This window comes from Odocoileus virginianus, chromosome 15, assembly GCF_023699985.2.
Source record: "Odocoileus virginianus isolate 20LAN1187 ecotype Illinois chromosome 15, Ovbor_1.2, whole genome shotgun sequence".
In the NCBI taxonomy this organism is placed as follows: domain Eukaryota; kingdom Metazoa; phylum Chordata; class Mammalia; order Artiodactyla; family Cervidae; genus Odocoileus; species Odocoileus virginianus.
In genome coordinates, this window is record NC_069688.1 from 31,938,877 (window position 1) to 31,953,422 (window position 14,546).

At 40.1% G+C, this 14,546-nt stretch overlaps 1 protein-coding gene across 9 annotated transcripts in view; it reads right to left on the minus strand.

Annotated features, from left to right (window-relative positions):
• COLEC10 (collectin subfamily member 10) overlaps positions 1-14,546 on the minus strand; it is a 490,492-nt gene that overhangs the window by 89,822 nt on the left and 386,124 nt on the right. The window lies entirely within an intron of this gene.

Here is a 14,546-nt window from a genome sequence, read left to right on the forward strand (position 1 = left end):
AATATGATGCAACCCTGGCACCACCCTCTGTCTTTCTTTCCAAAGAATACACTGGACCTTTAAATATGGTTTCCATCTGTGATCGTTAGAACCCAGCATGATATGATGCTCTCTCACAACTTCCATCCTTCCATCCCAGAGTCATCAGTGGAATTTTGAAAGCTTCATATAAAATACAGGATGAATAACTATAAATACTTTTATACACAATAACTCAGAATTGTGCATGAGTGGTAGGGTAGTCATTGTATTTAATATGAAGTATGATTAATTTCATAGGCATGCTTTCACATGTTCAGAGTTTTCTGGCAATGAATTTTTTTTTTTAAGATATTCAACACTTCATTATAAAATAGGCTTTGTGTTAGATGATTTTGTCTGGCAATGTATTGATGGAAAGGACCATATTTTCTCAAAAAGTTCAAAACAATTATATAAGTACTGCTTATGTGCCAAGACTTATTCTAAGCTCATTACACATATTGACTTATTTGATTCTCTCAATAACCCCAATGAAGGAACTACCATTATTACGTCTATCTTAGTGATAGAAATTGATGCTCAGAGATTTGTCCTTGTTTATCTTTTATTGTTTGTACCTAGTATTATTAACATTCAAATAATTTTTGAATGAATGAACGAATACCACACTACCAATAATTAGTTACTGTGATTTTTATTACTGTCATCAAGAAAAAAATAACGTTTATCTACCTGAGATGACAAGACCACATATGAATTAACCTTTGAAATTACTTCCACTATCTCAAAAAGAAGACTGTGGAGCATTCTCATTTTAAAATAGAGATAACAATGCCTTAAGTTTCTGTGTCATACACTTGACATTTCACTTTTTCCAAAAGTCTGTCCTTTACACTACTGTGAAATTTCAGTATGATATATGATACATATCAAACTTTTGCCTTAGCCATGTATCCAGCAGTTATTCATTTAATGCGCCAGACACTCTCCTAGATGTCAAGGAAACAAAGATGTATAAGACAAGCTCCTTCTCTTGAGGAACTTATAATTAAATGGAGGAGACATGCAGGTAACCATATTAGTACTCATATCTATTAATACTGTGAACATACTTGGTGCATTTTGTACACATTTTCTTATTTAATCTTGACAAGGAACTTTCCAGGGTAAGCCGAGGAAATCAGGGGTATAATTGGTTCAAGATCACTTCACTAATAATGGTTGAATTAGAATTTAAACCTAGGACTGTCCAATCTCAGGGCTCATCATATGATACTATGGACAGTAATGTTAAGTACTTTAATCCAGAGACTGATAGAGAAGGCAGGATAACATAGAGGAGAGAGAAAGTAATTTTTCCACTGACAGAGAAAGAAAGATCTGTGTGTTTTTCTGTGCTCATGTATTTGAGGCAGAGACAGCTTCCTAGAAGAGATTTTAGCTGTGGAGAGAAGTTAAACTCACCAAACAATTGGTCAAGGTCCCAGAGTTAAAAGTAATTAGCACAACATTGTAAATCAACAATATGTCAATAAAATTAATTAGCTATTGCTGGGAAATGAGTTACATATAGTTAGTGTTAGTCGCTCAGTTGTGTCCAACAACACTGTTTGACGCCATGGACTATAGGCCACAAGGTTCCTCTGTCTATGAAATTCTCCAGGCAAGAATACTAGAGTGGGTTGCCATGGCCTCCTCCAAGGGAGTTTGCTGACCCAAGGATGGAAGCCAGATCTCCTGCGTTGCAGGCAGATTCTTTACTGTCTGAACCACCGGGGAAGCCAGAGCTTACATGTAAGGGAGTGGCAATAAACAATGAGATTGTCCATCTAAGAAACTTCTGCTTCATCTTATCGGAAATGGGATTTTATGATAATTCAAATAATTGTATTTGAAATTGTATAAAAGATCACTCAGTTCAGTTCAGTCACTCAGTCATGTCCGACTCTTTGCGACCCCATGAATCACAGCACGCCAGGCCGCATTAGCTATCTCTAAAGGATTTTTTAAGGAGAAAAATTGAGAGCAAAGATATCAGTCTAGACAATAGCAAATAAGGATCTGAACTAGGGAAGGAATATTGTTGGGACTGGAGAACACATCACTAGTAGGATATTTAAAGCAAAGGATCAATAGAATTCATGGATTGAATGTGGGCACACTTACAGTCTGGCAATCTATTGAATTTAGCCCTGTAGCATGTTTATTTCTTTAGCTGTGTTGAGTGGTTATGGAATTTAAGCAATACCTGATTTTACCAGGCACTTACTATGTGCCAGATAAAATTTTAAACCATCACAAAAACATGTGGTAGGTATTATCATTATTCTCATTATAGCTATAGAAAGTGAGACATAGAAAATTTAAATAACTTCCCTAAGGATAGATATAGAACTATTGTAATGCAAACTGTGAGGCTATGCCAAGACTTCCTGTTTCCTTTAGGAACAGGACACATGGCTATAACGGCTGGCAGTATTGCTACTGGACAGCCCTCAGCTCCCAGTCCCACTAAGGGAAGCAGCCACACTGCTCAAAGCCATAATATCTTTCCCAGGGGAAGCCTAGGCTTCCCTCGTGGCTCAGATGGTAAAGAATCTGCCTGCAATGCAGGAGACCTGGGTTCGAGCCCTGGGTTGGGAAGATCCCCTGGAACAGGGCATGGCAACCCACTCCAGTATTCTTGCCTGGAGAATCCCCACGGACAGAAGAGCCAGGCAGGGGTCCCAAACAGTTGAGCACAACTGAGCAACTAAGCACAGCACAAGGGAAACTTACAACCAATAATTGGCAGAAGCAGGGTTACAAAGTCCCTCCCAAGCTTGAAAAAGTTCTGAAAGCCCATCCCAGTTCAGTTCAGTTCAGTCACTTAGTTCTGTCTGACTCTTTGTGACCCCATGGACTGCAGCATGCCAGGTTTCCCTGTCCATCACCAACTCCAGGAGCTTGCTCAAACTCATGTCCATTGAGTTGGTGATGTCATCCAACCATCTCATCCTTTATCGTCCCCTTCTCCTCCCACCTGCAAAGCTTCCTGGCATCAGGGCCTTTTCATGAGTCAGTTCTTTGCATCAGGTGGCCAAAGCATTGGAGCTTCAGCTTCAGCATCAGTCCTTCCAATGAATATTCTGGATTGATTTCCTTTAGGATTGACTGGTTTGACTCTCCTTGAGAGGCCAAGAGACTTTCAAGAATCTTCTTCAACACCACAGTTCAAAAGCACCAATTCTTTGGTGCTCAGCTTTCTTTATGGTCCGACTCTCACATCCATACATGACTACTGGAAAGAACATAGCTTTGACTAGACAGACCTTTGTTGGCAAAGTAATGTCTCTGCTTTTTAATATGCTGTCTAGGTTTGTCATAGTTTTTCTTCCAAGGAGCAAGTGTCCTTTAATTTCAGACTGCAGTCACCATCTGCAGTGATTTTGGAGCCCAAGAAAATAAAGTCTCTCACTGTTTCCATTGTTTCCCCATCTACTTGCCATGAAGTGATGGGGCTAGATGCCATGATCTTAGTTTTTTGAATGCTGAATTTTAAGCCAGCTTTTTCAGTCTCCTCTTTCACTTTCATCAAGAGGCTCTTTTTAGTTCCTCTTCACTTTATTCCATAAGGGTGTGGTCATCTGCACATATGAAGTTATTGATATTTCTCCCAGCAATCTTGATTCCAGTTTGTACTTCATCCAGCCTGACATTTCATATGACATACTCTGCAAATAAGTTAAATAAACAGGGTGACAACATATAGCCTTGACATACTCCTTTCCCAATTTGGAACCAGTCTGTTGTTCCATGTCTGGTTCTAACTGTTGCTTCTTGCATGCAGATTTCTCAGGAGGCAGGTAAGGTGGTCTGGTATTGCCATCTCTTGAAGAATTTTTCACAGTTTGTTGTGAGCCACACAGTCAAAGACTTTGGTATAGTCAATAAAGCAGAAGCACACGTTTTTTTCTGGAACTTTCTTGCTTTTTCTATGATCCAGCAGATGTTGGCAACTTGATCTCTGTTTCTTCTGCTTTTCTAAATCCAGTTTGAACATCTGGAAGTTCTCGGTTCACGTACTATTGAAGCCTCGCTTAGAGAATTTTGAGCATTACTTTGCTAGCATGTGAGAGCAGCTTCAGACAACTCCACAAGTCTGGTTTGATAGGGGTCTACATAGCTCTACTTCTTTTTTTGTCCAATGCTGCTTCCCTCCCTAACCCCCACAGCTTTGATCTCAAGAGCACTCCTTAATAAACATCCTACACTGATCTTCATCTCAGAGTACCCTCTCAGAACTCTCTTCTAAACAGCCAACAAATGGCAGGGATAGCATTGGAATTCAATTGGACTGGTGTAATAGCCACATTTAAAACACTTTTCTATGTACTTCTGCAAAATCAAAGACCACAGGGCAATGTCCAGGACTGCAAAAAATGATTAATAAATGAACACATTATGACTTCTAATTTTTGTATTACTTCATGATGCAGAAAAGTCATTCAATAAAATTATTCTTGAAAAGAAGAGAATTGAGAAGATGCTGAACTCTGTATTGTCAAAATCAAGAAAGGAGACCATTTCTAGTTGACTAGAAATAGGAATTAGTCAACTACATCAAGCGCTAAAGAAAGACTAAATGGAATAAGGACTGATAAGTGTCCACTGACTCTGGCAATGGGATAGTTTGAGCAATCCAAGTGAGGTCTGTTGACATGACACAGTGCAGTCATGAACTATACTATTGTGTTACAGAAAGAACAGGATGATGAGAGAATGAGAAGAAAGAACGTAAGGTTGAGGAGTTATTGTAAACTATGCTCTCAAGGAGATTGGCTTTCAAGGGAGCCAGGATGGAGACTTGATATTTTCTAACATTGTTCCTCTGTGAAGGCTGAGCTGGGTCTATGTCTTCTGTGTAAGCACAGGGGATCCTGGGGTAATATCATTTGTAATTAGGTGGCACAGTGGTAAGGAATCTGCCTGCCAAGGCAGGAGATGCAGGAGACATGGGTTCGATCTCCGGGTTGGGAAGATCCCCTGGAGTAGAGAACAGGCACCCCACTCCAGTGTTCTTGCTTGGAAAACCCCAGGGACAGAGTAGCCTGGTGGGCTACAGTCCACAGGGTCTCAAAGAGTAGGACACGACTTAGCAATTGAACAACAACAATGAATCTTAAGCCAACATCTGAGGTTCTGTGAACAGTCATTCACACCACATCTTCTCCTTTCTCAAGAACTGGAGGTTCCCAAAACTGAATCCTCAAACCCCACCCTGTGATGTGGTCAAGCCGCGTGGTTGGTCACTTTGTGCCTGGGGCCCATATTTGTCAATTTTTTGGAAGCCAAGTTTCAGGTAAGAAGTTCCTGACCTAAGGCCACAGGGGTGGGTGGCCTGGAGAAATAACCACAGAAAGTAGTTCCCACGAACCCACAGAGCACAGAAACCATGTTTGAAATGCTGATGTTTGTGCTCATTTATTCTCAGCAGCGTGCAGTACCAAGCATTATGTAATAGAGGCAATAGCAGCTAAACCTTTAAAAAATAATCTCTGTGGTAAATTTGAAAACAAAATGTTTAAGCCTGGAACATTTCAGATTTTCCACTCAGTGGATTGAATTGCCAGATACTTCAGTATCACTTTCTCTCCATTTAGCTCTGGAAAGCAAAGGTCAAATGCATGACCTCCCAATTTCCATGTTCTGGAAGGAATAGACACTGAAGCTTTGAAATGGAAACCGAGCTCTGAGACATGGTACTATATAGATGCAAATACATGTTATTGAAGTTGTATGGATATCTTACAGAAAGTGGGATCTTATCTGTTAGTTATGATAAACCATGTAACTCCCAGTTTACTATAACTCACTGTAACTGGGTTGAGAGATTATGTATCAATTGTCTTGCCCAGATCTCTTGTGGCTTAAAAAAAAAGAGTAGTGTGAGAACTCTTAATCGATAAATTCTAAAATCCTTCCTCAATTTCCCTTTTAAACCATTTTAGCAGCTAGAACTTTTAATCTCCAAACCTCTTAGCAAGAAAATTTAATATTATTCTCTTTCAGTAAATCAGATGGCCTGTTCTCACCCTCCATGTTTCTGAAAAAAGTAAGAAAATATAAGCAGGATTCAGTATGACACCCCCTCCTCAGTGTAACACAAGAAGAATACAAGAACAGTGGCAGTCTCATGCCAGCTAGGACATTCAGCGATGGACACTCTGCCCACTACCCTTAACACCACATTATAGATGTGCATCTATGCACATTTGTGTATGTGTGCACATTGTGTGTGTATGTATGTGTGTTTGTGTGTTGGAAGGGGAGGTGATTCTCCCCTAAGAGTTGATGAGCCTTAATAATCAGTGTCCGGCATTCCAATCTATGTGGCCATTCCCATTTAAGGTCACTCATATAATCTAGGCCCTACAAAGGGTCCCCCTATTAAAGAAAACTAGTAACATGCCATCTCCCCCAATTTCAAAAAGTGAAAGTGAAAGTTGCTAAGTCATGTCTGACTCTGCGACCCCATGAACTGTAGCCGACCAGGTGGCCATGGAATTCTCCAGGCAAGAATACTGGAGTGGGCTGCCACTTCCTTCTCCAGGGGATCTTCCCAACTCAAGGACTGAACCCTGGTCTCTCACATTGCAGGCAGATTCTTTACTGTCTGAGCCCCCAGGGAAGCCCAATTTCTGGGGAAGCTTTAAAAATAATTTTAAAAAATTTTTTCCCTAATTTATTCCATTTCTATTTTTTCCAATTCTTGAAGCCTTTCTTCATAAAAGGTGAGACTCAAGGTCCCAAAGGATATTCTAGGAATGGGTGAGAAATAACTGGTTAGTAATCGTCAACTCTGTCTTTTGTCAAAAGCTAATCATACAGGCCCCTACCCAACCAGAGGCACAGAAACATAAAGTTTAAAACACTTTCTTGAAAAGGAAGCTTGAAAGAGTCACAGTTTTTTCTCATAGCAATGCAAATTTAATATCTGAATTGTACTATACACTCTTCACCTCCCAGCCCTTATCATATTGGCATGTTTCTGACAAATGAGACTTCCCAGAAGGAATATTCATCCATGTGAGGTTTTGACCTTCAGTGTCTGGCTCTGAATGAAAGCAGCTGGGAGTACACAACTGTCACATTTTCTCTTAAAACAAAAGCAGCAACAAAAATCCCACTCCTGCCTCTCAAAAAGCTATTCCTCCAACTTCAAATGAAGGTCTGTAACTGCAGCTTTCACCCAATGTCTTGGCATCAAATTACTTGATTAAAAGATAAATACAGAATGGGATGTTGCTTTTGCTGAAAGATATAATGATTGAGATATACATTCTAACAGAAACATCATTGCCTTATTTCACTAAATGCTATCTATTCTTTCCTCACAGCTAAAATTTAAAACCAAAATATTATCCAATTTTCATAGAAGTCACAAAGAGAGAACTAAGCTGAATAGTAAAATGTGTAGAAACTGGGGGATTTAAATCAGCCTCTGGAATATATATAATCTCAGTTTTATTTCTGTTCATTAAATTCTATCCTTCTCCTTATCCACTTCTCCTTCTATCCTTATCCGTTTCTCTTTCTTTAACTCAATCACTTTTTTTCTCCCATGTAAAAAATACTCTTTTCCCAGCTCTCTGCTTGTCTCTGAAGTGTCCCTCGAAAATACCACCCTCAAGACTATCTGGTCAGGAATATCATCTGTTATTTATTCTCCAAATGGGATACATAAATGAAAGAAATAGACATAAATCCTTACATTCTTGGAATTGATAATGGGGGAAATGGATGGAAGACAGGCAATAAATAATAAACAGAATAAACAAGTAAAATATATGGCATACTACATGGTGAAAGTGCTGCAGAAAAACATATAGCAGGATCAGCAGTACTGAGAAGTAGGAAGTAGGTGTGCAGTTTGTGATTTTAAACAGATAGGGTAGTTAGATGCATTTTCTTGAGACAACAATATTTAGGCAAAGGTTTGAAGCAGGTGTAAGTGCAAGGTGGGTGTCTGGGGGAGCAGCATATATGACAGCAGTTGCCTGCAGCAGAGCAGATAGCCAGGCGAAGGTCCTCAAGCAGGAAGTGCCTAATGAACAGGAGGAAGATCAAGGAATCCAGAGCGAGCAAGGGAAAACTAATAGGGGACAATATCACAGAGACAGAAGCTGGGTAAGGAGGGTCTCCTGACACTTTCAGGATTTTGGCATTATTCAGTGAGATGTAAGTCACTGGGGTGCTGTTCTGAGATGTAAGTCACTGGGGTGCTGTTTTGTTGTTTTTTTTTCTTTAGCCCTAGTCAATCACTGACTTGCATTATGCCTCTATACATGTACTTTAAAAAAATATATACTTATTTTTAATTGAAGGATAATTGCTTTACAATACATTAGAGGGTTTTTAACAAAAGAATGTTATGATCCTTCTTGCTTTTTAGAAAGACGACTCTGACTGCCAAGTTGGGAACAGACTGAGGAGGAAGCCACAGTGAGAAGGACTGGTTAGGAGGCTACTGAAATGATCCAGGCAATAGGTGATTATAGCTCACACGAGGGTGGAAGAAGAGGAGGTGGGCAGAAGTTCTCACTTGGCCACTTTTTAGATCTGTTTTGAAGGAGGAGCCAAAAGAATGTCCTGAGAGATTGGACGTGGCATGTGAAAAAAATGGTCCGCCTTTCCCAATGTCAATACCCTGCATGAAAGATAAACTCTGCTTTAACTTCTCCACCTCAAGCACTTTCTTCTTAGTGCTAAAATCTTTTTTTTAATTTAATTAAAAAAAAAATTGGCAGCACCATGCAGCATGTGAGAGCTCAGTTCCCTAACCAGGAATCGAACCTGTGGCCCCTGCATTGGAAAAGCAGTCTTAAACACTGGACTGCCAGGAAGTCCCTGAAATAGTTTTTATATAACACTAACATTTCACGTAGAGTCTTGTATCTTTGCTGTTTCATCCCACACAGACTTAGATGGGAAATAAAAAGTTTAAGGGGTTATAACTGCTTGACTGTAGGAGAGGCCGGTCTGTATGGAAGTGGGACACACTCAGAGTTTTTTTGTTTTTCATTTGCTCTCCTTAAAAAAAAACCGGCCAGCAATTAAGTTGTCACAGAACAAACAGAACCTGTACTCGGTTCACAATTTATGAGGCTGATCTAATTTATGAGGCTGATCAATTTATGAGGCTGTTGACAATTCCATTACAGTTCTGACAGTTACAGCTTTTATTTTTCTTCAAAACATCAAGATATTCTATTTGGGTATTGCTGGGACAGAAGTGGGAGGAATCTTGGCATTCGAGCAAGATGATTGTCAGAGGGAGCAATATTAACCATGAGATGGACTTGCCATTTTTGTCCCAAAGCCAGCTTTAAGGGTAATAATAATCAAGTACACAGAGTGTTTCTCAGTGGACTGAGCTGTTTTACACGCATCCACCTATGTAATCCTCCCAGCAACTGGCAGATTACGAGTTGTTGGCTGCATAGTACAGAGAAACATATTGCCTCATAATATGTATATTGATTTCCCCAGGTCATATCACTGGTAAATGACAGAACTAGGCTCAAAACTGGGTTCAGAATTTAATTCTAGTCATATTTCTACTATGTTGCATTGACGGATCTGGAAAGAAAAAGTAGACCAGAAAAGAACAATGTTATTTCACAATCTTGTTAAGGATGGATCTTTCCAGGAACATAAGGGGGTGGTGTTCAACAAGTCTGTGGGATCTCTAAGGCCTTGACCTGAGATGCAGACTCACCCAGGACCAAACTCTGCCTATTCCATTTCCCTCCAGATGGAAGCCTTCAGCCTCTACCAGCTCCAAAAGGAGTAATTTCTCCAGAACCTATGTTTTGGTTGAAGAGGACATTCATTTCCTGCCCCTAAACTCCTTAGGTGCACCCCAGGTGGTGCAAGTGATAACGAGATGTAAGAGACACAGGATCAATCCCTGGGTCAGGAAGATCCCCTAGAGATGGTAAAGGCAACCCATTCCAGTATTCATGCCTGGGAAATCCCATGGACAGAGGAGCCTGGTGCAGGCTACAGTCCATGGGGTTGAAAAGAGTGGGACACGACTGAGTGACTGAGCACACAAACTCCTTAGAGAGTCCCCATCCTAGATATAACTGTTACTCTGCTTCATCTGTGGGGCCTACAGTACTTTATCTGCAGGGACAAATGAGAGAACCTGTTTATGAAGTCTGCGGTGCTGCAAAGGCCTTCATGAAATGTTAAGTTCTGTTGGTATAAATCTGGAAGTAATGTGATCCATTTCCCCTTGACAGGATAGAAGAATAAAAAGTCACCATCTGCCTGTCCCCAAAACAATATTAATGGGGCTAACCCCATGGATTTAAATTGAGGCAGCTTCTAAAATTAGGGAAATAGAAGGCACAAAGTTCATTCCATCAGAAGTTTATTGATTCTCCAATTAACATTGAAAGTTTGCTTCTAAAATTTTTGCTTACTAGTTCAGAAATGAAGTATGACTGTGGATAATAATTGACATGAATTGCTATATTCTGTATATCATCCACAATGTCAAAATGACTGATAATGAGCAAGTCTTAGTTGTTTAAACACTCTACAACTAAAGTAGCATCATTAGAAAAGATAGAGATTGCACAGCCTGAGATTCTTGTGCACTTTTAATGATTCTAGCTTAAAACAAACCTACAAAAATATCTGTTCCTAGGTGAATTTGATTTAAACACACTCAAGATTAGTCTCTTAAGAAGGACTAGGTGCTTTTTAAAAAATAAAATTTAATTAAGTACAATTTTTGGAACCAGTTCAATATGGCTAGCCTTTTAACCTTCAGAACTTTATAGGATGCTTATAATGAAAAAGTGAAAAGAATGTTCACCGCTATACTGACATCCATGCCCATGGTAACATTGGTAAATACAGAAATTATTTGCTAACTTTGGAGAAGGAAATGGCAACCCACTCCAATATTTTTGCTTGGAAAATCCCATGGACAGAGGAGTCTTGTGGGTTCCACTCCATATTGTCACGAAGAGTCACGCATGACTGTGCAACTAACACTAACACTATTGGCTAACTTAGCTACCATTTTGTATTGTGACTGCACAGCTTAAAGGTACTGAGGTTCCCCCATAATTGAAGAGATACTGTTAAGCTCAACTCTTAATTACAACCTTGGAATTTAACACCTAGTATTTAACAAGCTTTGGGAGATGGTGAAGGACAGGGAAGCCTGGCATGCTGCAGTCCATAGGGTCGCAAAGAGTTGGACATGATTGAGAGACTAAATAACAACAATTTAGCAACTTGTAAGAAGTGTCTGTGTGCATCTCTTAGGTAAACACAGTTACAAAACAAACCTAGAAACCATTATTGCAGTTTTTGGAAAAGTTAAAACCTTCTAAAATGTTTATTTGAGTAGGGAATTTTTAATTCGTGTATTCCAAGCACTGAAAACAGTAGCTGGTAAACAGTTGGGTTCTCAATAAATATTTATTGACTGTTGGTTAAATGAATAAATGTTCTATGTTTTGCACCAACATTTAATCATTTCAGCAAATCTGATTGCTTACTCTGTGCTAAGTAATATGTTAGATCCTAGGAAAGGTAGAATGAGGCATGAGGCAAAAGAACCAGAGACCCAGCTCAGGACTGTAAGTAGCTAGTGACCTAGTGTGTGTGCAATTTCTCAGTCGTGTCTGACTCTTTGTGACCCCACAGATTGTAGCTCGCCAGGCTCCTCTGTCCATGGGATTTTCCAGGCAAGAATACTGCAGTGGGTTGTCATTTCCTACTCCAAGGGATCTTTCCAACCCAGGGATCCAACCCTCATCTCCTGCATAAGCAGGCATCTTCTTTACCTCTAGCGCTATCCAGAAGACCTATAGGGTAGAATAAAAGGAGATAAAGAAGCCGGACTATCAACCAGGGCTGTGTGATCATAGAACGGAAGGCTACTGCCTGTCTCAGGAGGTCAGACAAGACTTCGAAGAGGATAGAATACATGATTTCCCTATTGTAAGAGAGACACAGTGAGGAATGAATGAAACCTCACAGGATCAATGATAACTCAGTTTCCTTTGCTCTTTCTCCCCCCACCTTTTTTTTTTTTTTTAAGATCAATTCTTATCACTTTTTAAGAAGTCAGATAGCATGGCACTGAAATTTTAACTGGGCTGCTTAGTTTTATTAATAGTTTGTTTCTTGGGTTAAGTCTTCAAATGAACGCTACCTGTTCAATGCCAAGCACTGCCCATGCCCAGTGTTGGGCACTCATCAATGTGGAGGCAGCACCACGCCTGCCCTAGAGGATCCCCCTCCTGTGTGTCATCTATGTGTCCTCAGGTTGGAAAGACCTCCCCTCCCGCAGGAAAAAACTTTGAAGCTGGGACCTGATGAGTGACAGTAGAAATAAACAGGGCGGCGAAGCAAATAAAAAAAGAAAAGAAAAAGAAAAAACCAAGAGGGGGTGGAAAGGAGGGAAAGACCTTCCAGGAAGAGGGAGGAGCGTGTATGATGCCACCCATTCCCATAGGCTCCAAGGACCAATTTCTTGGGAGTCCTTAAAATGAATGGCTTCAGGAGCAAATGGAAAACAGGCTTTCCTGTCACTCCTCTCTCACCTGACCATCTCCCGGGGGCCCTGGCACTGCGCTGACAGGCTGGCCAGACGGGCAACAGGGAACCCACTTTCCCTTTTCCGGCATTCTCCTCCCACTGACCCGGAAGTCGCAAGCCACAGGTTTCTTGGAACTGCGAATACTGTTTGAACTCCAGCTAAAACTGGAGATGTGTTTGAGTCACATTATGCAAGCATATTTATACCATCTGTTTATGACACTGACAGGTGGACACGATGATTCATTACTCATACTGCGTACTAAACATAGACTCTTGGAAAATCCTGAGTCCTGGAGAGTCACAGGATACCGGTCAGGGTGCCCAAGGAGACGGGAGTGGCAGTCTTTTCTTAAGATTTTATAGCTTGTCAAATAAAATCTTTATCTTGATGAACATGTTTTTGAAAGCATCTCATACAGGTAGATGAGGATGAAGGAAATGGAATCGCAAAATATATACTATGATGACCGATTACAGGAAATTTTCCTTTTCTGGGGGGTTATGTGGGTCTATACACAAGCGCACACATATTGAAGTATCAGAAAATATTTGGTAACTATAGGGTCAGAAACAAGTCAACTCTGTGTCAGAAGTGAGGATTTGGTTCTAAGACAATTACTTCTTTCTCTTCAATAGAGTTTCTGTCTCACTTGGACTTAGCTCATGCTCTTCACCTTCTTATGCAAATATTTTCTTAGTTGCTTTTGTTGTTGTTGTTTAGTTTTTGTTGGAGTAGAGTTTCCTTGCAGTGTTGTGTTAGTTTCTGCTGTACTGTAAAGTGAATCAGCTGTATGTATACATACATCCCCTCTTTTCTGGATTTCCTTCCCATTTAGGTCACCATAGAGCGCTGAGTGGAGTTCCCAGTGCTATACAGTAGGTTCTCATTAGTTATCTATTTTATACCTAATAGTGTATATATGTTGATCCCAACCTCCAAATTCATCCCTGCTTTTTCCCTCCTTGGTATCCATACATTTGTTCTCTATGTGTATGTCTCTATTTCTGCTTTGCAAATAAGTTCACCGTTTATTATTATTATTTTAAATCGTATTAGGACCCTTTTGACCACAACACACAGAGACCTAAATATGAAGTCACAAGATATATCCATCTTTTTGTTTTTAGGGACTATTCCCCCTACCTATGAATTAGGAAATCTACCACCACAAGCCAAGGCTGGTATCACTCCAGCGCTCTCTGTTTCAGCCAAGTGTGCAAACTTTTAACAGTCTCATAAATAACAATAACTTTTAAAGTAGTTTCAATATGCAAGTAGCTCAAAGTCAAGCTATCTGATGGGGACCCTTCCCCTTGGGGAAATAGAAACATCCAAAAGAGTCAAGGAAGAAAGGACTCACTGCTGTATTCAATTAGTTGAGAAACCATCAAAGTAAATAAGGCAATACCTTCAAGAACACACAAAAAAGAAGGCAGTGAAGTAGAACAGATTAAAAGAAAAAGGAGAAGTCTGTTTTAGCTACCAAGTGACCCCAAGGGTGAAGAATAATTTCTTCTTCAGGACAATTTTAGTAAAGGTCTCCTAGCAAGATGGCTTGGTGGAAACGATTTCTTTTCATGTCTGTAGAGAACTGATGAAGTTTGCAGGAAACACAGGCAGTTTAATTCCAAACAAAGTATCGTAGGTCAGTTAGAGGGAGCAACTTCAGAACACTTCTGTCCTCTCTTAGAATACTAATGGCTTTCTAAAGTCCCAGTGGTCATGAAGTAAGTTATTTACATCTTAAGAGACAGGTCAGAGGAAAACCTCCTTAACTCTGCATCAATTCAAGATGGCTTTCACAGAAATCTCAGTTTTCTCAAATAGACGACTAATCATGTTCATCCCACAAAATCACTTTTAGCCATAAATCCTCAGTAACAATGTATTGAGTCCAACAATCTGCCAGGATTTGTGTCAGACTGAAGAAATACCCAGATACACAAGGTCT